Genomic DNA, 22,434 nt, shown 5'->3' on the forward strand with positions numbered 1-22,434 from the left:
AAAAAGAATCAGAATCCAGGGGCAAGTAATCATTGAGCAAAACTGGATCTGTGAGAAATGAAGGACTGCATTGGGAACTTCTGTCCCCTCAAGGGAGTGCTGGAACCAGGGACAAAGAGCGAATCTATTATCGGTGACAGTTTGTATCTCCTGCAGTTGCTCCATATTTGTTGGGGTACTTTACAACACGTCTGTATATGCCATCACGTGACATTGTTATTCTTCACCCCAACCTACAGATTCCCTGCTCAGGAACTCTCACTGTCTCTCCTCCATCCACACTGATTCCTGTATCTGGGCATTCACAGCCCTCCAGAAAGAACAGCATTTTTGCTGGTCTTAAGCATTTGCCTCACTGGAGAGTAGTAATTTGCACATTCAGGGACTTGATTGCTCAGCAACTAGCCCAATGCCAGCACAAAATCAGTGCTCAGTAAATGGATAAAACAAAAGGAGGGAAAAAGCCCTGTCAGCTTGCTGGCTCATTTACATATCCCATAAATGATCTGAGTGTAAAAAACTCCATCCACTTCTGCAAAATAAAACCTGCCCCCTCACCTAGCCTGCACAGCCCCTCATGGCCTTGCTGTTGAGTGTTCACCAGCCTTGCTTCTCTCCACTGCCCCCACTCCCTCAGACCCCAGACCATGTGCCGTCTTCCTCACCCATCCTGCTTTCCTGTTCTTTATGATTGGTGTGCAGTGCTTAATTCTTCCCCTTGGGGACTGCCCTCCGCTGCACCATGAGTTCCTATTCTTCCTGCAAAATTCAGCTGCTCTCCTGCCCCATTATCTCCTACTCAGCTTTCACATTGTCATAGCCAATGAAGCCACTCATCTTCCTGCTTTCTGGTTCTCTCTTCTTCTGCTGTGAGGTAGCCTTGGTTACACTTAAGGCCAATATGCTTTCTACTTTGCACCCAGTCCATTCTTCATCAATAATGAGCTTTATAATATCCTAAAACCATAAAAACTAAATCACATGTAAGACCTTCAGAACTGGTTGACTAGGGATAGTGGCCTCCATGTTCCCAGATACCACCTAATCTGGGGTTGGGCAAAGAGGGTGATTTATCACGGGATAGCTTTAACAGGGAGAAGGGTCTGACACCACACAACCCCTTCCTGGATTCCCACACATGGCAATATTTATCCACGAACATAGGGTATTTCCTGCCACACATTAACATTATGGCTCAGCCAGGAATAGCCCCCTTAGTTTTGTTTTCTCAGGAAATAGAGGTAGGATGATATGCTGTTTTTAGGAACTAGAGCGGGAATTAAACCCTAGAATTAGAATTTAATTCCCAAGTAATAATGAGCTGAGGGAGAGATCTAAGACAAATGCCTCAAGCTCTCCACTGGCCAGTTGTATCCTCAAATGTCCCCGGTACCCTCGGTTTTCCTTCTGGTGCTGTACAGTGTTCATTTTGCAATTCCTGTCTTCTTACTCAACTGAGCTCTCTGGGAACAGGGGGAAGGTCACCTTTGCATTCCCCATGCCCAGCACATCAGCTGGTCCAGAGCCAAGTACCCTAGTAGGGTGGCATTGAACAGCATAGTGAGAAAATTATTTCCATTTCAATTCTCTTTCAATCCATTTAGTTTAGTCAAAGCAGGAAAAGTCCTGTTTCTTGATGATATGTTTTTAACACCCCTTCTTGCTTTTTTTCCCCTTTAATCATCTACCTAAGTGAGAAACTTGTTTGCTTTCCTTGTTCCTATTTTTACAGTTAACCTCTACCAGAGGCAAGGCAAATCGAAGTGACATCAAGATTATTTTTTAAAAACCAAACATGTTTAAATTGAAAACGTGTCTATTTTTGAACAGTATCAAGTCAACAACAATACCAACAAAAGTGGAGATGGTAAAAATCATGACGGTGGCATAAAAGCGATGGAAAACGCTGACATCTGTATGGCAGGTGCTCGGGAAATGCCAATGTGGTAGATAAATGAATGTCTCTTGTATCTCCTTTCCTCGTTTGACTTCTTTAACTTCCACAACAAATCTGGTTCTGCTTTCAGATTGTATTACTGCTATCATGTCATATTCTAAGCAATATTTCTGCCTCTAGTATGTGCCATGGTTTCTTGCAGTGAAGTTCATAACTTCAGACTTTCCAGGTCCTCCAAAACTGGCTCAGCTTTCTCTTTCCAAAAATGCATCAGACAAAGTTCCTTTACATAAACCACACGAATGTTTATGATTCCTACATGACACCTGGTATCTTCTTGGCCCTGAGACTTGAAGTGAAAAAGCCTCAGAATTCTACTCATCTTGTAAGGCACATTTAAATCCTCCCCCCAGGAAGCCTTCTTTGACTATCTTACCTGGGGGTGACCTGCCTCTCCTCAAGGCTCTGACAGTACTTTTCTTGAGGGAAAATAGTCAAGATGTAGACCTTGTATTTAAGGTATTCCTTCAATGTTTTCCCAAGTACTCCTATTTTCTCTTTAAGATTTCAGGCTCAGGGAAGGCCACAACCAGTTCTTTTTTTTTTTTTTTTTAATAAATTTTTATTGATGTTAATGGGATGACATTAATAATTCAGGGTACATATATTCAAAGAAAACATGTCTAGGTTATTTTGTCATTAAATTATGTTGCATACCCCTCACCCAGAGTCAGATTGTCCTCCGTCACCCTCTGTCTAGTTTTCTCTGTGCCCCTCCCCCTCCCCCTAACTCTCTCCCTCCCTCCCTCCTGCGTCCTCCCTCCCCCCACCCCTGGTAACCACCACTCTCTTGTCCATGTCTCTTAGTCTCGTTTTTATGTTCCACCAATGTATGGAATCATGTAGTTCTTGTTTTTTTCTGATTTACTTATTTCACTCCGTATAATGTTATCAAGATCCCACCATTTTGCTGTAAATGATCTGATGTCATCATTTCTTATGGCTGAGTAGTATTCCATAGTGTATATGTGCCACATCTTCTTTATCCAGTCTTCTATTGAAGGGCTTTTTGGTTGTTTCCATGTCTTGGCCACTGTGAACAGTGCTGCAATGAACATGGGGCTACATGTATCTTTACGTATCAATGATTCTGAGGCACAACCAGTTCTTATACATCTTTCTGCCCCTACCCAATTTTAGTTGAGTATATACCTTTCTGACTGGATTAATAAATGAATGGAGATATTTGGGGATCCACTGAGGGAAGGAAATGTAGAAATGAACTGCTCACAAGTGTTACCTCAGCTAAAGAAAGGACAGCAAGCTCAGCAGAAGGAAAAGTTCATTGGGAATTTGAATGCGTCAATTCATCCAATTTGTGAAAATCTACCTCCTTTTAAAAATATTTAATATTATCCTGACCAAGCCGTAGGGCAATGGATAGAATGTCAGACAAACTGGGCCGCAGAGGACTGGTTCAAAACCCTGAGGTTGCCGACTTAAGTGTGGGCTCATCTGGCCTGAGTACAAGCTTATCAGCTTAAGCACAGGCTCATCAGCTTGAGTGCAGGGTCTGGCTTGAGTATGGAATCATAGACATGACCCCATGGTCTCTGGCTTGAGCCCAAGGTTGCTGGCTTGAAGCCCAAGGTCACTGGCTTGAGCAAGGGGTCACCTACTCTGCTGTAGCTCCCCCACCACCTGGTCAAGACACATATGGGAAAGCAATCAATGAACAACTCAGGTGCCACAACAAAGAATTATGCTTCTCACCTCTCTCCCTTTCTATCTGTCCCTCTTTCTGACTCTCTCCAAAAAATATGTAATATTAAAAATATTTTTCAAAATAATATTACTTATAATCTAGTCCAAATCCTTCCATTTTAAGGCAAGAAAATGGAGAAATGACTAGCAACATAATATATGAACAACCAAAAATTTATATATGACCAGCACAGTGTTCACACTGCAAATATGCATAGATAAAATATTTCCTGGGTTCTTTGCAGAATATGTTTCAAATCTCAAAGTGATCACACCATTTAAAATTCTCTTAACCTTAGATTCAACCATAAACAGTGAGCCATAATTGTAGTTTACTCCACTAGGCTTAATATTGTTGGCTGTCTATAGAAACACTGGAGAAAGCTGTCTATGGTCTATTTAGGTTGACCATTCCTTCCAGGAAGAAGTGATATTATCATGGAATACATTTCAAAGCCAATTTTTCTATAGGAGCTGCCTCTACCTGTTAATTTTGTTTGTTTGTTTCATGTCAGATATCTCATTAGAAAAATAGCAATATTGAAATGGCAAAGGCAGTAAGGTTAGTAACATTAGTATACCTATTAACCATTCAACAAAAAACACAAAAACAAATACAAAAGAGACTTGGCCTGAGAGAACCTTGATTTGCATTATCTTCCAGAGAGATGGATCACTTTCATAAGGAAACACCAGTTTCCAACTCTGGGCTGGAGGAAAGTTTTTCTTTCTGACTTTATTCTGGTGAAAATTCCCTTTTGCCCCCCTTATAATGCCAACAGAATTGGGGTGATCTACTCTCAGGCACTTCATTTACATTAAGTGTGGACAACTGAAGGCAGTGAAGGACTGCACGTGAGATCAGTTTTCTTTTGCAGGGCACTACCCAGTGGACACTAAATAGAGCCTGCAGCCTTGCTCCACCAGGCCACGCAGTGCAGGGCGTGGTCTAGAATAGGTGTGGGCTACTCTGTGGTCTACACGGGCCATGCCAGACGGTAGGTGGTACCAGGTCTGGTTAAGTCTGCAAACTCTGCCGCAATGCTGGCTTGGCTTCAAAATGACCTAAATCTGTAAGAAAATAAGTTTTAGGAATTTTGTTTATTTTGGGGGGGGAGGTGGTCCTTAAGCTTGGGGTTAAGCCAAGGGTAGGCTGGGCCTCTGAGGGTTCTTCTGGCAAAATGGGGCCCATGGACCTCATCTGGTTCCACCTCCGAGCTTCAATATAGACAGTCTGCAATGGCTTTGATCATAGCATTCTTGGGGTTGCCATTTGGTGGTTTTTAAATGATGATTAAAGAATCTATTCAAACCAGGAGAAAACACATTTGATTTTTTATACTTTATCCATTTAATGAATCATGTTTGAGGAAGAGACAGACCTCATAATTAAAGCAAAGCTGTCAAGATGAGATACTTTGTTTTTATATAGGAGTATAATTTATACAATTCTTAATTAATAATGTATTAAAATCTTATTCACTCCTGTCCAGGTGGTGGTGCAGTGGATAGAGCATCGGAGTGGGATGCAGAAGACCCAGGTTCGAGACCCCGAGGTTGCCAGCTTGAGCACGGGCTCATCTGGTTTGAGCAAAGCTCACCAGCTTGGACCCAAGGTTGCTGGCTTGAGCAAGGGGTTACTTGGTCTGCTGTAGCCCCACGGTCAAGGCACATATGAGAAAGCAATCAATGAACAACTAAGGTGTTGCAACAAAAAAACTGATGATTGATGCTTCTCTTCTCTTTCCGTTCCTGTCTGTCTGTCCCTGTCTATCCCTCTCTCTGACTCTCTCTCTCTGTCTCTGTAAAAAAAAAAATCTTATTCACTCCTTAAAAAGTCTCATGGTCATTCACCTTTCAAGATATACTTTGGTTCTTTCTCATACCTTGTAAATAAAATATAAAAGGAATAAACACATGCACTCTACTCATTTGGTACAAATAAAAACATTTTCTAGAGACAACTGAATGTCCATGTATTTTCCAAGTTTCTTGATAGAAAGGCCTAGTTCTATTATTTATCATCATCATTATCATTGCCATCATCATCTTTAATCTCAATTCTGTTTACCCTATATACAGAGGTGGATTAAGGTTGGTTGAGGCCCCGGGCACAGAAGAAAATATTGAGCCCCTTAAAAAAGAGAGAGAGACAGGAAACATAAAAATATATGTTAATCATGTTTTTAAATAAATAAAAAATATTATGTACTATTAATGTTAAAATTTCACACATGAAACCAAACTTGGTGTCATTAAAAAAAGTGTAAAGTTGGGGTTTTGTGGGACCTTTCAGAAGTCAGGGCCCAGGGCACATGCTCCAGGGTGCCTGGTGCCCCCCCTTTAAATCAGCCTCTGCCTATATAGTACTTTCATTAGCATTAGAAAAATAATCAAGGCCCTGGCCAGTTGGCTCAGTGGTAGAGCATCGGCCTGTCGTGCAGAAGTCCCAGGTTTGATTCCTGGCCAGGGCACACAGGAGAAGCGCCCATCTGCTTCTCCACCCTTCCCCCTCTCCTTCCTCTCTGTCTCTCTCTTCCCCTCCCACAGCCGAGGCTCCACTGGAGCAAAGATGGCCCGGGCGCTGGGGATGGTTCTATGGCCTCTGCCCCAGGCGCTAGAGTGGCTCTGTTCGCAACAGAGCAACGCCCCAGATGGGCAGAGCATGGCCCCCTGGTGGGCAGAGCGTCACCCCCTGGTGGGCGTGCCGGGTGGATCCCGGTCGGGCGCATGCGGGAGTCTGTCTGACTGTCTCCCCGTTTCCAGCTTCAGAAAAATACAAAAAATAAAATTAAAAAAAAGAAAAATAATCAAGACTGTTGAAATGTATGTGCACAAAGTCAGGAACTAAAGAACTAATAAAGACAATTTGGAAGTCATCTCTATCAATAACAATATTGTATCCAAATTTCTTTATAAAGTTCAGTGGTAGTCATTACTTAGTGCCAAGGAAAACATAAAAAGAAGGTTCTGGTAATTGTCCATCCCCCTTCTTAACTTTGTCCAAGATTTTGTCTTTTAAAAATAATTCCCATTGCTTCTCTGGCCGTTTCCAATACCTTGTTTGTTAAAAGTCTCAATGAGTCAATGATGTCGGGTGCCAGCAAAACAGTGAATTTGGGGTTGAAAAGGATCATAGAAAAAGCGAGGCCAGAATTTTCCCAAAGTGTGTTCTGTAGAGCTCTAGTCCTGAGAGAGATTCTATGAAACAAAGAAACAAAATCCCTTCAAAACAAAAAACAAAAAAACAACACAGAGATTCGGAGCAATATATTTGGGGGAAGCTTTTAATAACATCCTTTCTTTAGAGATTCGCAATACCCGTTAGCCTATTAAAGGCTGTGAGGTTTTGCAGAAAAGAAAGCTTTTAAACATTTTAACCCTAGCATTTTGTAAAACTGTCTGCTCACTGACTTTTTGAAGACTATCTCTTGCCATTTCTCAGAGCGAACTTCCTGCAGACCGTCCTGAGGAATTGCTGATCAGCGCTAGGTCCCTCATCTCTCAGATGAGGAAATGGATCATGATTCCCTCTTTCACATCTCTCTTACCACAAGAACCCTGGGCTACTATGGGTAATAGACTTTCAAAGCAGAAGACGTCTATCTTTTTAAAAGAAAAAACTGAACTCTAGGAAGTTTAATTGATTTACTTCAGTCATCAATTATTAATGTGTCCATGCCTAGAATTTAGAATTTTCTCACTTCTGTATTCTTGTCAGAAATTATTACAGCCTGCATTTTCCTTTATTTTATGGTGAGTTTTTTGTTTTGTTTTGTTTTTTGGTCTCAGTACAGTAAAAACTTTATCCACAGAACTCCACCTCAACTGCTTCCCAGCTTAACGGACACTCTTTAGTTCTGAAAACACAGCCAGGCTGCCCAAAGCACAAGGAACACTCACACAGTTAAGTGATTCTAGAGCTTTGTAAGACTTTTCCTCACATCTATTTATGTTAGGGGTCCCCAAACTGTGGCCCCCTGAGGCCATTTATCTAGCCCCCGCTACACTTCCAGAAGGGGCACCTCTTTCATTGGTGGTCAGTGAGAGAAGCACAGGATATGGATCCTGTGCTCCTGGAGTACTGTATGTGGCGGTGCCGCAAAGCACAGTGGCGTTCATGTACAGTACTATTTCTGGTGACGCAGGACGCACGCGTCGTGGCTCTGGAAGCAGGTCATATTACTTGTTACGGCTAGTAGTGACAAATATGGAACCGGACACTGACCATCTCATTAGCCAAAAGCAGGCCCATAGTTCCCATTGAAATACTGGTCAGTTTGTTGATTTAAATTTACTTGTTCTTTATTTTAAATATTGTATTTGTTCCCATTTTGTTTTTTTACTTTAAAATAAGATATGTGCAGTGTGCACAGGGATTTCTTCACAGTTTTTTTTTATAGTCTGGCCCTCGAACGGTCTGTGTAAAAAGTTTGGGGACCCCTGATTTATGTTATCAATTTGGAATTACAATTATATAATTTAATTAAGTATTACAAAGACTGTTGAGGAATGAGTGCAGAAAAGTACTTCCTTTAAAAATTAAGTTTCTTTTTCTATTTAGCAGGTATCAAAATCACCTGACAAATTTGTTAAAGCTATTTGATTCAACAGGCCTAGAGTCTGAGAATTTGCATCCTAAGTGCCCAGGTGATACTAATGCCATATGCCCAGAAACCACTGACCTTCCATTGTGATGCGTTAATTTGACAGTAAGTAAATTTTCCACCTCTGGCACATGCTGAGCCTGCAGCAGCTACATAGATGTTATCAATTAAGCTCTTTGGCAGCCCAGCTGCAAAAGGAGAGAAAAGAGATGCAGTCCTTACAAACATCTTGACTTGAAATTGCTAGGACCAGACAGAGGAGAGAGGAAGTCTAGATATAACGGAGTCTGGAGACTCAGAGTAGAGCTTACAAATTAACAGTAGGATTGACAGCTTGAAGGACGATTCTGTTCTACAGGAGAGTTTTCTTATGGGGGAAAATCAGAGATATCAGAGATAAAAACTCTTATTTGGAGACCAGAAGAGTTTAAAGAGGACAAAAAGAGAGGCCAGAGTTTCAGATCCTTTTTTGATTAAAAATACAGTAAGAAATATATAGTTTATTTCTTGATCCAGTATAAAATAAAAGGAATCCAGCAATATGTTCTATTCTAGCTGATCCTATGCTATCTTATCTCATTCCGTTTCATTTCAAAATACTGGCTATGAACACTAAATTATTTCTTGGCCCACACTTCAGAAAACAGCGTATACATAATAACTGGTGCCTCTATGAGGCTTATTTCTCACCCTATCAACAACTAGGGTCAAAACCTGGTGTAGCAATCAATAGAAACATTCAGGTGAGGTTGAGAATGTTTAGTTTGCCCAAATATCTATCGAAAAGACAAAACCTTGCCCGCAGTGACTGCCACCTTCAAGTGCCAGTGTTTAAGTTCTCAGTCTTGATTGGAATTGGGGTCTCAAGAGGTAAGCTTAATTTACTTGTAGAAAATAAGAGACAGCTATGTTTACACGTATGATTTACAACTGTAGATTTCAAGGCTGATATAGCAGCCTTGAAAGATTTTTTAGTGTATGAAGGCAACATGCAGTTTCTACAGTTATTTTTAACATTTACTTAGTGCCAATGTTCTACACACTGTACTGAACACTGAATCGGACATAATTCCCTGTTCACTTGGCTCATGGGCAAAATGAGAAGAACACAATATGCAAAGAGACAGTGGTGTGTGTGTGTGTGGGGAAGGGCTATGCATGATTATAAATGTGACATATTTAGGAAGTAGAAATAATCTTATGACATATTTAAAGGCAGTTGTTATATGGGATAAAAACTGCACTCATAATGTCATTGATTAAACATCCCTCAAAAAGTAACTGTAGAATTTTGCTTTTAACTCCACTTGGCTAGGCTTCTGGATCATCAACATCACTCTTGAAAAAAATGACTATTTCTGGCCCCCCACTCATGAAAACCTGCAATTTGTCCTGGCCACTGATATTTTCAGAATGTTCCTATGGTGAGTCTGCCGTGCAGCAACTATTGGTTGCCACTGCCATAGAAGGTTCTATGTGTTTTTAATAGATTCTGTACTTATGCCTGATTATTTTATGTGGCATGAAGAGGAGAGAAATGAATTATTTAGTCTATCTCAAAAATGTTTTCTCAGTGAGAAACATCCTTAAACATATTATGTAACCTCCAACTCTGCATTAATTAGAACACACTTTTAATATATGTTCTAATATGCTATGTGAAAGGTAATACACTTACAACAAGTGTGTTAGAAGTATCATGCTAGGGGTAGCCTATTCCTAAATCTTGAATACTAAATATTGTGAGGCAAAGACTTGCGTATTTCAATTTTTAAGATGCTTAAGCCACAGTAATAGAAAGCCTCATTCATCTTGTTCTTCCTGGTTCTGGTGGTGAGATATGTTTGTTTAGGATATCTTAGCTTGAGTTGCTGAAATCAGTAGGTAAAAAGCACACTGTCTGAAAATATGGCAGTGTTATGTGGAATACAAATTAGAAGTGAATTTTTCTCTACATTGGAAAATCTAATAGTGGTAACCCTGTACTTAAAACCACCTGGATGTATCTCTATGATAGCCTTCTGGTATAAAAGTCTGAGGGCAGTAAAAAAAAAAAAAAAGGCAGTTTATGTCTTAAACTGTTGAAGTCAATTGCTGAAGATCTCTAAGTGAGATTTTGTTTGTTTGTTTTGGCCATAGGCAAGAAAGACTTGTCAGTCATGACACACTGGTTTTAAGCAACTTAGTTTTCTTATTCAAGACCCAAGAACATATAGACCAAACGACTGGATGGAAATAGAGGTTTCACTCCTTGACTAGCAATAGTTAATTTACACTTTTGTATCAAGTTAATGTTATTGATTACTCGCAGGGGTCCCCAAACTTTTTATACAGAGGGCTAGTTCACTCTCCCTCAGACCCTTGGAGGGCCGCCACATACAGTGCTCCTCTCACTGACCACCAATGAAAGAGGTGCCCCTTCCGGAAGTACGGCGGGGGCCGGATAAATGGCCTCAGGGGGCCGCGTGTGGCCCACAGGCCGTAGTTTGGGGATGCCTGGTACTGTTATAAAGTAGCGTACCTTAATTCCATGGGTTACGTAGAGACACCAAGGCAGGAAACAGAAGAATTTTTAGGAGATTTATTAATAAGCTGGCTACATATGACTTACACAGGGTATAGCTAACCCAAATCGTGTCTCCTCGAATATAGCTCTGAGGCTAGTTATATACACTTGATCACATACAGGTTGGGGGGAATAGGAGGGGGAGCATGACACAATAGTCAATCATTAACAAGCTTACAACATTTGTCTATAGGATCTTTTAAAAGGAAAAAACATTCTTACATGTTAAAACTTATAAGGTAACACAATAGCGATAAATGTCATTTTACATATCAATACCATAGTGATAAATGTCGTTTTACATATTAAAGACATGCACAAATCTTTTAGTGTCTACCCCCCATTCTTTTGTCTAGAGGTAATGTTACTCTCAGGACTCCAGGAGGGAGGGAAGAGTTAAAATCAGTGTAGGATATGTAAACATTGTCTCCTAAAGGATCCCATTGAAGGGAAAAGGAAGTTCTTCAGATAACCTTTATTCTTTCAGAGAACTATAGTTAAACTATGACTAGATGACCCAGTTGTCCTTGTAAGCTAGGAAGCTCCCACATTCTTCTCCCTCCATTCTCTAAAGAAAGGAGGGGGCAAGAAGCCTGGCTTTTTCTCTTTAAAATGGCGTTGCCAATACTAAGTTTTACAGTTTTTTGGCACCTTATCACATTACTACCACCTTCGTGAACCATTTACTGCAACTGGTGATTTTCCTCAGGCTGAGTTTTAAAAGGGACCAGTTCTCTAGTGGTGACACTCAAAACCCCCGAATACTAATTTGTTGATATTACTGACTGTAATGCTGGTGGCCGAGGACAGGCAGGTTCACATTGGATTTGGGCAGACGGTAGAGAAACTGCGGAGCTAGAAAGAAAATGTTGGACCATTCTGTTTAATAAAGTCTCACAACAGCGGACAATCACACATACAGGGGAAAACCTCTTCTCTAGCACACAAATAGCAAGAACGGCCCCTTACACCTCACAGTGGCAGACAGACAAACCGCCACCCACAATCCCCCATCTCTCTTGAGCGCAAGCACCCGTAACCTTATATAGGCTATGCACACGTGGTGCAGCCATGCACTCACGTACCAATCAGGCAAAGTGCTTGCAGGAGGTAACCCTGTGAGCAAGCCTAACACAGCTGCCCCACACTGACTATGGATTTTTCTTGTTCTTGATTTTTATTAATTAGTGATAAGTACTTCTATTGCACAGAGATAGCAGTTGAATAAAAAGAAAAAACACTCGAACTATGGAATTCTGTAGATTTCTTTTTCTTCTAGTAAAGTGTTAATAGCCAGTGAATTCCTTGAACAGCAAGGTCTGTATGCTTCATTTGGGGGTCTTTTTGGTGTATGACACACAGAAGGTGTTCAGTTACTATTAGAAGAAACCTAAGAAGTTTCAGTTCAGTTACCTTAGAAGAAAGACACCTTCTATATAATTTTACCTTTCTATTTACTCAGAATGCTAAAAAAACCCCTCCAAAATTAGAAGTAGATATTCCATACATGTTTTTGTCTTGCAGCAATATCTAACTTTGGTGTGTTCAACTGCTTTTGAGTTTTCTAGAAGACATGTACTTTTCTATTTCTTATTTTTTTTTAATTTATTTTTAAATTTATTGCTTGTCCTTTGTATTTTTAAGCCAACTTAAGTTCAAGGCTTATACAATAAGCTGCAGCTTTCCTGATCTAGCATTATTTCTGATGAGTTTATTTATTTATTTATTTTCCAATAGGTGCTTTTATTTTTTATTTATTATTATTTTTTTTGTATTTTTCTGAAGCTGGAAACGGGGAGAGACAGTCAGACAGACTCCCGCATGCGCCCGACCGGGATCCACCCGGAACGCCCACCAGGGGCGACGCTCTGCCCACCAGGGGGCGATGCTCTGCCCCTCCGGGGCGTCGCTCTGCCGCGACCAGAGCCACTCTAGCGCCTGGGGCAGAGGCCAAGGAGCCATCCCCAGCGCCTGGGCCATCTTTGCTCCAATGGAGCCTTGGCTGCGGGAGGGGAAGAGAGAGACAGAGAGGAAGGAGGGGGGTGTGGAGAAGCAAATGGGCGCTTCTCCTGTGTGCCCTGGCCGGGAATCGAACCTGGGTCCCCCGCACGCCAGGCCGATGCTCTACCGCTGAGCCAACCTGCCAGGGCCTATTTCTGATGAGTTTAATGAAAAGTTCTTGGGAATGCATTTGTGGGGGCATAGAAACTGGAAATAATCATTTGCTATATTTTCATTGTTAAAAGCTTTTACAAGTGAGTAGTTGGCCTATGAAAATGAACGCGTGCTGTCTGCTCTCTAGTATACCTAATATTAAGGAATAATGGAAACATCTTCTTTCCAAATGAGCATGCACCATTCGTCAGTTTTCAAACGCTAAAGAATCACAAAAGCAGTTTTGGAGATGTTATTCACAGGACAGCTTTTTCTCTCATACCCCCTTTTTCAAAGAAGTAAAAATGCAATACATTTGCTGGCAATTTTTGTGTTGGTATTAGCTACAGCAGAATGAAAGCAAATTGAGAGTTTAGTGATTTATAATAAGACATGGAGAATGGGGTTTGATTTTTTTAAATCAAGTAGTTCCAGAACAAAATTTTGATCCATTAAAACCTGCTTCTCATAGCCCAAATTCAAATGACCACTTAGAACAAAATACTTAGGTAAGTAACCTCAGGGGTACTGTTGAGCAAACAAGTGCATTAGGCTTGCTCGCTTGTACTCTGCCTGACTGGTGCATGAGCACGGGGCAGCACCACGTGTGTATAGTCTGTGTAAGGCTGCAGGTGCTTGCTCTCAGGGCGGCAGATTGCGGATTGCCTGCCACCACTGGAAGGTGTCATTTTTGCTATTGTTTTCCATAGAAGGGGTTCCTCCCCTCCTCCTGCCTGTTTTGCTTGGGAGGCCTGAGAAAGAGAGAGAGAGAGAGAGAGGGAGAGAGAGAAGTGATTTTCTCTGCCTGCTTGCTCATCCACCCTTGGGAGACTCTAATACACAGGATGGCCCACCACTTTCCAGCTCCACAGTTCCTTTACCGTCTGCCCAAATCCAGTGTGAACCTGCGTGGCCACAGCCACCAGCCTTACAGGGACTAAAGTTTTATCTTCTTAGGGGACTCTAGAACAATTCAAATTCTCTAAATGACTGCTGGAAATAAGGGCAGCATTGGTCCCTAGGAATCGTTGCCATCTGCTAGCACCCGCCTTTGCAGCAGCCGGGGGATGTTGATTATAGAGCTGTATTTCTAGCAAGCTTCAATGGAGTGACTCACCTCCTCTCTCAGATAGAAATAAAGGGTTGAGAAGGGATACTTCATTTTCTAAATATATAAAAATATTGAAGAAGATTGGAAGGAATCTTTCTGATGTCATCCGCAGTGTCTAAAAAAAGCATGAATGCCAAGAGGAAAGGCTGGGCGGAGGTGAGAGAAAATGGCTACGAAGCCTGGTCGGATGATTGCTTGGCTGGCAATTGGGTGTCATCATTCTAATCCTGGTTTTGGCTCACAAGTTGCTTGCGGGTGAGATCTTTAAACCCTCCAGAGTTTAATTTCTCCAGCTGTGGGTTGAGAAAGCCTTACCTTAATTAGATGAGTACAAATAGAGCAAATATGTAACTCCTCTTAGAAAGTTCGTGATGGTTGGTGCCTATTGGGTAAACTTGCTTTCTCTTTGAAGACTAAGTTTACTGGGCACTTAATTTGGGTCACATTTGGAAGACCTAGCTTTAAATGTACCGTGAAGGCCTTTAGGAAGAGGCCTGATCTTATATGTATTTGATTATTCTTAGCAGAGTTGTTGGCTTATCTTCATTACTTAATAAAAATCTGAACTAGGTTGATTTTGTAGAAATTATCTCATATAAATGAAGGGGAAAAAAATCCTTTTCTTTAATGGTGGGTGAAGGGGATGACAAGTAGCAAACACGCAAATAAGGTTAAGGTTGGCTTCTTTTTTTTTATATAAATAAATTTTTATTAATGTTAATGGGGTGACATCAATAAATTAGGGTATATATATTCAAAGAAAACATGTCCAGGTTATCTTGTCATTTAATTATGTTGCATTCCCATCACCCAAAGTCAGATTGTCCTCCGTCACCCTCTATCTAGTTTTCTTTGTGCCCCTCCCTCTCCCCCTCCCCCTTCCCCTCATCCTTTTCTTTAATGGTGGGTGAAGGGGATGACAAGTAGCAAACACACAAATAAGGTTAAGGTTGGCTTCTTTTTAAAAACAAGTTTTTTTTTCTTTATCCCTCATAATATCAATGAATTTCCCTTCATTTTATTTGGAGTAATGTACTCCTAGACTCTGTTAGTAGAAGGATTAGAACACTTAGATAACTGATGCTCACTCTCACGTTGTCCAATGGCTAGAGTATTGCTCATTGTGTGGTATATAGTGATATGGCATGTTATCGCAAACAGAATCACACAGCAAGGAAATGCCATAAATTCTCAATTCTGCAGAATGGCAATCCAAGTTCATTTCTTAATGATCTGATTGATGGCTCTTCTGTGAAAATTTTAGCAGGAACTAAAATAAGTCCTGATTCCTTTTACTGAACCAGAACACCTACTTAGCTGCTGCAGGCTCAGCATGTGCCAGAGGTGGAAAATTTACTTACCGCCAAATTAGAGCATCATAATGAGAGGTCAGTGGTTTCTGGGCATATGGCATCAGTATCACCTGGGAGATATTAGAATGCAAATTCTCAGGCTCCAGGTCTGTTGAATCAAATTGCTTTAACAAGCACTTTAGGATGTGATTCTGATACCTGCTAATGTTTTGAAACCCTTTGATATTTAATGCTCCAGTTAACAACTAAGTGTTATTCTTCCTGGGCCCATTTTTATTTTGAGAATAAAAGAGTACATTATGTGATGATCTATTCCATACGATAGCTAAATTTAGTAAACCCAAATTAGATTTCTTGTATGCTTAACAACTCTGAGTTATTAGAAATATTGGGCTATTACCTAATATGACCTATCATTTTCAGGTGGGGCAACTTCAATCCACATTAACAACTGGGGGGGGGGGGGGATGCACAGGAGTTAAGATGAGTTTGTTTTGTTTTAGAGGTCTCACAATCTAATGAGAGTTTTTAAACATATAAGTACATGAACTAAATATACAGCTTGTCATGAGCTCCCCAGAGAAATGCAAAACCAGAGAGCGGCGATAAGGGTTGAGCCTCAAATAGATGCTCACAGTGCAGTGGGCGGCTGGTGTCTCTACAAGGGCTTGATCAGACCGAGGCCTCGGCTTCACGGTTCGACAGGTAAGCATGGCCTAGTCAAAGCTAGCTCTCTTGCTGTGCCTGTTTCGTTGCTTCTAAAATAGTCTGAGGTGAGATGATTTTAAAAGGCTCCTTGCAGATGGGTTGGGAGTTGGGAGCCGGTGAAATGGCGCAACTCTGTGCCTTCTTCTTCGGCCAGAATAGCAGCTCAGTTCTCTGTTTATGTATCAGGTCTCTGTATAAAGTTTTGTTTGAGAAAAAGGTTTGACAGCTAAAGTAAAAAAAATCACCTCTGAGTTAGATGATATGTTTGTTCCAGCTCTGTGGTTCTATGGTTGCTACTACTACTTCTTAAACTTTCTGGGAGGATTCATTCATGGGAAAAAATACCTTGAGTTCTTTGCAGGAAGTTGGTATGAAATCACAAGGTAAAATGATAAGTATTTCTATTAAACACAGCTTCCATTTATCACTTAACATGAGATAGAAGAGTAGTGAGTGATTCCTGAATTTTTCCTTAAGAAGAAGCATTTTTCTTTTCTACTTTTCTGATTTAAGAACAGAGAACAATTTTTCTATGGTAGAATTGATATACAGACCCTTTTAGACTTAGATTAAAATTTCAAAATAAGATCTCAACTGAATAAAGAAAATCTCTTACAGTTCAAGTTTTCATTATTATTGATCCTTAACCTAAATTCCACTCTTCAGTTAGTCTTCTACTTATGGATATACATTGGTTGGCAAAAATAGGTTTACAGTTGTGAGTATGAGAGTTTCATTTTTGTAGTATTTATTAATTATTGTTTATTTGTATTACAACTGTAAACCTACTTTTTCTCTCCTCATACACTGACTAAAATTATATTCTCTAATCTACTGCCATATGTCTTGCTAGCTTAAAAACATTATAAGAATAAAATTTTTTTTTCCAGACAGAAAATAGTATGCAAACAAATGACCAACGAGAAACCTATACTGGAAAATTGTTCCATTTTACTTTTGTAACAGTTTACAACCCGGCCTTAATTAAAAGTTCTTCCCATGGTCACTGTGGCTTCTTTTAAAAAATAATTTTGCATTTGACCAGGCAGTGGTGCAATGGATAGAGCATCAGACTGGGACACAGAGGACTCAGGTTTGAAACCCTGATGTTGCCGGCTTGAGCATGGACTCATCTGGCTTGAGGATGGGCTCACCAGCTTGAGCACGGGGTTTCTGGCTTGAGTGTGGGATAATAGACATGACCCCATGGTCAATGGCTTGAAGCCCAAAGGTCACTGGCTTGAGCAAGGGGTCACTCGATCTGCTGTAGCCCCCTCGACCCTAGTCAAGGCACATATGAGAATGCAATCAATGAACAACTAAGGTGCTACAATGAAGAATTGATACTTCTCATCTCTCTACCTTCCTGTCTGTCTGTCCCTATGTGTCCCTCTCTCTGTCTCTCTCTCTCTCTGACTCTCTCAAAATAATAATAATAATAATTTTGCTCTGGCTGGGTCCTTAGTTGGTTAGAGTGTCATCCTGACATGCCCAGGTCACAGGTTTGATTCCTGGTTAAGGCACATATAAGAATCAACTAATGACAGCATAAATAGGTATAACAACAAATCGATGTTTCTCTCTCTGTGTCTCTCCTTTCTTTCTCTAAAAATCAATAAAAATAATTAAAAAATAATTTTAATAGTTGTATTATTATAAGCTAAGGGTGGTAAGCTCAGCTATGACAATTCTGTATGACAATAAATGGAATACTTAAAGCGTGCTAACTGAGCTTCCGCAGAGCTTCTTTGGAGCAAACCTCATGGAGATGTAAAGCAGTGGGTGACTTCCTGAACCAACGGCAACTCACTACACCATAGCTCAGGGACTGAGTCACCTCGTTACAACTTTTAGAGGTAATCAAGACAATTAAAAAGGGACAAAGAAAGCTGGAAAGAAAAAAAAGAGAAACAGGAACAAAGATTGAAATGGCTAATTGCAACTGAAAAAGCATGATAGCACTGAGTCCCAAACATAAGATGTGATTGATCTGTTTCTGCAATTCTTTTGTAAACTTGGGAGAGTTTCAAAATCAATTCATCTTTGATTTTTGAATATAATGATCACAGGAGGAAGAAAAGATAAAATAAGGAAACCAGTATACCAGCCCAGACCTGGCTATTTCTGAAATTTTAGTTACATTTGGATGCAAAGTTTGCAAGTTTTCTCTGTTGAAGAAAGTTGTTTCTGATAACATTCTATGCCTTTATGAAGGAATAGAGTTCTGATGAGTCTCAGACCTTAGATGAGAAGAAAAGTCAAAGAAAACAGAACATTCCGTTCTTTATTATAACAAGATGCCCAAGAGCCTGTAGAAACAGATGCTACACTAAACCGCATCGCCCTTGCTCAAATGAGCTATTAAAACACCCAGAGATGTTCACAGACACAAGGCTAGACACCTGAGAGCTTGACTTGCTCTCTGTGCTGTCCACCACAGAATATGTTCAACTTGCTATAACCCTGTCTGGTGCTAAATAACCCAAGGGCAGGAAAGTTCTTGAGACACCCTCGGTCACAGTTGCACCAGCCAAATCTGTTCTCGTGCCTGTGCCTTCCCAGAGAACAGAGGAGCATATGGAAGGTTTGGGCTTCTTGCCATCTGTCAAGAGTGGGCAGGACTGCATGTGATCCCAATTGGCACCGATGCTTGGGAGATAACTATTTCCACAGTGAAAGGTCTGCTGCCCTCTGATAAGAAAAGTTTTCAAAAGTAGACTGTGAGAAACCACGTGACAAAAAGAACTTTGTCTCATCCTCTCAGATCTACACAAAGCTCTCATGGGTTAACTGGAGCAAATATAAATGTCATTATTATAAATAATAATAAATTTACAGAATAGCTGCTCAGTAACGCTTCCCTTTAGCTTTTAAGAACTTGTACAATATCCTCACCAATAAAACAGACCTGTGTATCACTCTCTTCCATTTCTACTTGTGTTTCTAACCAGTAAGATATAAAAATGATAGTGGTAGTTATTTTTATTGGGGAAAAAACCAAATTCTGCTCTTCCTGCCTACCCCTTATCATCCTGAAAATCTTACCCTTTTTTATAACTCAGACCAACATCTATAATTGAGCAAAAGAAACAATATAAAAAATACAGTAATTATGACCACCCCATGTGTAAGGCCAGGAGCCGCCATTGTGGCCATTCACAGGCAGGTTCCCATTGGATTTGGGCAGACGGTTAAGAAATGGCGGAGTTGGAGGATGGTGGGCCATTCTGTTTATTGGTATTTCACCAAGACAGGCAAGCCACAAGAGAAGCCAAGGGAAAAGCAGGTTTTCTGCTTTTCCCATGAAGGGCAAGGGATCAGGGAGGCCCCTGCAATGGTGATAGCAGGAACCGAGAGAGAGCAGGTCTGCCCCACCCCACAGTATAGAAATCAAAACCTTTTAATCCAATATACAAACAAGGAAGTCTCTGATACAAAGTCACTTATCTGAGGCACAATGGGGTTCCTCACAAGTGTGCACCACCCACATCATGCAACAGTCAAGGGTGTGGGGAAAAGCCCAGTCCTAAAACTAAGCCTTAGGCTATAATGACCTGGCCTGCTTACAGCCTGTCCCCCCCACACAATGCAAACTATAAGCGAGCAAAATATATATCAATTTACAAACTTATTTGACCAACATTCCACCCCTTTTGCTCGTTTCACAATCTAAACCACAGGTATCTTCCATGACGGTCACTGTGCAAGGAGTGGGGTACATTGCATAAACAGAAATAGTACCAACTACAGCAATAGGATTAACAAATCAAAAGCTATGGGTGAAATGAGAGAGCTGTCAGTGGCACCAAGAGAGGCAAATCTTTTCCCTCTGGCAGAATACAGGACAGAGTTTTGTCTGCAGACAGCACCTAGCTGGTACCAGAGGCCACCCTGAGCAGGCATACCAAACCTTATTGGCCAATACACCAGGATCTGCTGGTTCTATGTGTAGTAAAATAGGAGAACTCATTATGGGCCATAAAGAAATTACAAAGGGGCCCTTCATAATGCTGTCCCCCTGAGCACTCAAGGGATAATACACTTCTACCTTAGGTGGTCAGGTGCTGGTTGCCCAAGGAGTTAACTGGAGGTCCACCTCTAGCCCCTTTCCCCATGGTGCCAACAAGGCCACCCATCTCAGATGGGGGGCCTGTACAGTCCAGGGCCAAGTCCATCGAAGCCGTTGGCCTTTAAGAAGGGCTGTTGGAGCAGGCAAGAGCACATTGCCCTGCTGACCAAAACCTGGCTTGAGTAAAATGTCCTTGGTGCATATCTGCAACTGAATGGGGGCAGCTGCCCGATGCAGGAGGGCCTCAGCTGGAGCTGGGCTCCCCCGTCGAGGTCGCTCATTCAAAATCCGGAGTACTGTCCATAAGTAGTGTGTCCATCCAGTAAGAGAGCCAGTGCCCCCCTCCTGTCGCAGTCCCTGCTTTAAGAGTTCATTATAACGCTCAGTGATACCAGCACACTGGGGGTGGTAGGGAACATGGTACTTCCAGTCCACCTCCAGCTTTTGAGCCCCTTGCCTCACCATTGAACCAGTGAAGTGGGTACCATTGTCACTTTCAAGGACCAGCGGTCGCCCGTATGCAGCACTCAGGCGGTCCAGAGCCTGTATGACTGCCCTCTGGTCAGGGTTACGGGCAGGGTAAGCAGCAAGCAGACCAGTGGCAGTATCTACACAAGTGACTGCATACTGGTACCCTTCTGACATTGGTAAGGGTCCTATGATGTCTATCTGCCATCATGTCAGTGGAACAAGACCCCTCTGGATCTGTCCAGGTGACACCAGTGGTCTCCAAGGGTGCTCCTTGGAACATACTGCACATTGCTCAAAGGCTGCAAGTACCTCAGCATAGGACACAGGCAAGTTCCAAGCCTTAACCGTAGCCCACATAGTTTTCTGTCCTGCACTGAACAGGCGCCGGTGGAGCCACTGTGCCACATCACCTGCAGGTGCAGTCTCCAATCATCACACCCTTGCCAACGTATCTGCCTCATCATTCCCAGGATGGGCTAGAGGGGCATGCCCCGTGACATGATATACTGTCACCTGCTTCTGGTGTCCTATTTCCCATAAGTCCTGCCACATAGCCTGACCCCATAGTGGATGGTGCATTACCATCCACTGGTTAGTGTGCCAAGTAGCAATCCAAAGGGTCAATCCACAATAGCCCAGCTGTCAGTACAGATCACCAGAGGTGAAAGTTCATTATGGGCAACTAGCCAAACAGCTCTTAATTCTGCCCATTGGCTGCTTTGGCCTGTACCCGTGTCCATCCAAATAGTCTCAGTGGCCAGATGGAAGGCTATAGCCGTCCATTTGGCAGGTTGGCCCCTGCTGGAACCATCAGTATACCAGGCATCCTCGGGGATGGGCACCCGCCCCTCCTGGTAGGGACTGACTTCAAGTTCTGCCTCCTGAGCCCGAGTTGCACCTGACTCTAAGGTCGCATAGGTGACTGGACCCAAGACTTCCAGCAGTTCTGCCCTCAACGGGCTGGTGCTAAGAGCACAGCATTGTTTCAGGTAGGCACCCCACTTGGCCAGGGTGCACATTTGGACCATACCACTACGTGGTTTGGTCGCCCAATCTCTCACCCATCCTGCAATAGGGTATGTTGTCTTGACTGTAACTGATGTTGTGGTTGTAATGCTCTCAGTGGCCAGGAGGGCAGCATACAAAGCTGCCAGCTGCTTCTCCAGACTAATAAGTAATAAACTTCAGCACCTTTATATAGTTGGGACCAAAATCCAGTAGGTTGCCGTATGCGTTCCGTCCGTTGCCACAAGCCCCATCCAAACCCCTCCGAGGTTACATGAACATCCAGCTCACAGGGCCTGGCAGGATCAAACACATTCAAGGCCTGTGCCACTGTTGGTCAAATAAGTTTGTTTGCTTGGTTATAGTTTGCATTGGGTGTGGGGGACAGGCTGTAAGCAGGCAGAGTCATTATAGCCTAAGGCTTAGTTTTAAGACTAAGCTTTTCCTCACACCTTTGACTGTTGCATGATGTGGGGTGGTGCACTCTCATTAGGAATCCCATTCATTATGCCACAGATAAGTGACTTTGTATCAGAGACTTCCTTGTTTGTATATTGGATTAAAGGTTTTGATTTCTACACTATAAAATGGGGCAGAGGAGCCCATGCTGGAAGAGAGCAGAGAAAGGCCATGTGGAGGAGAGGAGAAGCAGCCAAGATGGTGGAGTGCTGAAGGAGAAGCCAGTTTGTGCAGAGAGAAGGAGACTAGAGGTGAATAAGGCTGGTGATGTAGAAACCTTTGATTCTAGGAAACTCAGAAAAGTCAGTGG

General features: G+C 41.9%; 1 protein-coding gene and 1 non-coding gene across 5 annotated transcripts in view; one reads left to right on the forward strand and one right to left on the reverse strand.

The window, feature by feature from the left end:
- The window catches only part of DLGAP1 (DLG associated protein 1), a 978,693-nt gene that overhangs the window by 366,777 nt on the left and 589,482 nt on the right, over positions 1-22,434 (reverse strand). The gene's annotated exons all lie outside the window — the stretch shown is intronic.
- TRNAD-GUC (transfer RNA aspartic acid (anticodon GUC)) lies at positions 6,060-6,135 on the forward strand. Its single transcript has one exon. It is a non-coding gene; the product is annotated as a tRNA-Asp (tRNA).

This window comes from Saccopteryx leptura, chromosome 11, assembly GCF_036850995.1.
Source record: "Saccopteryx leptura isolate mSacLep1 chromosome 11, mSacLep1_pri_phased_curated, whole genome shotgun sequence".
NCBI classification, from domain to species: domain Eukaryota; kingdom Metazoa; phylum Chordata; class Mammalia; order Chiroptera; family Emballonuridae; genus Saccopteryx; species Saccopteryx leptura.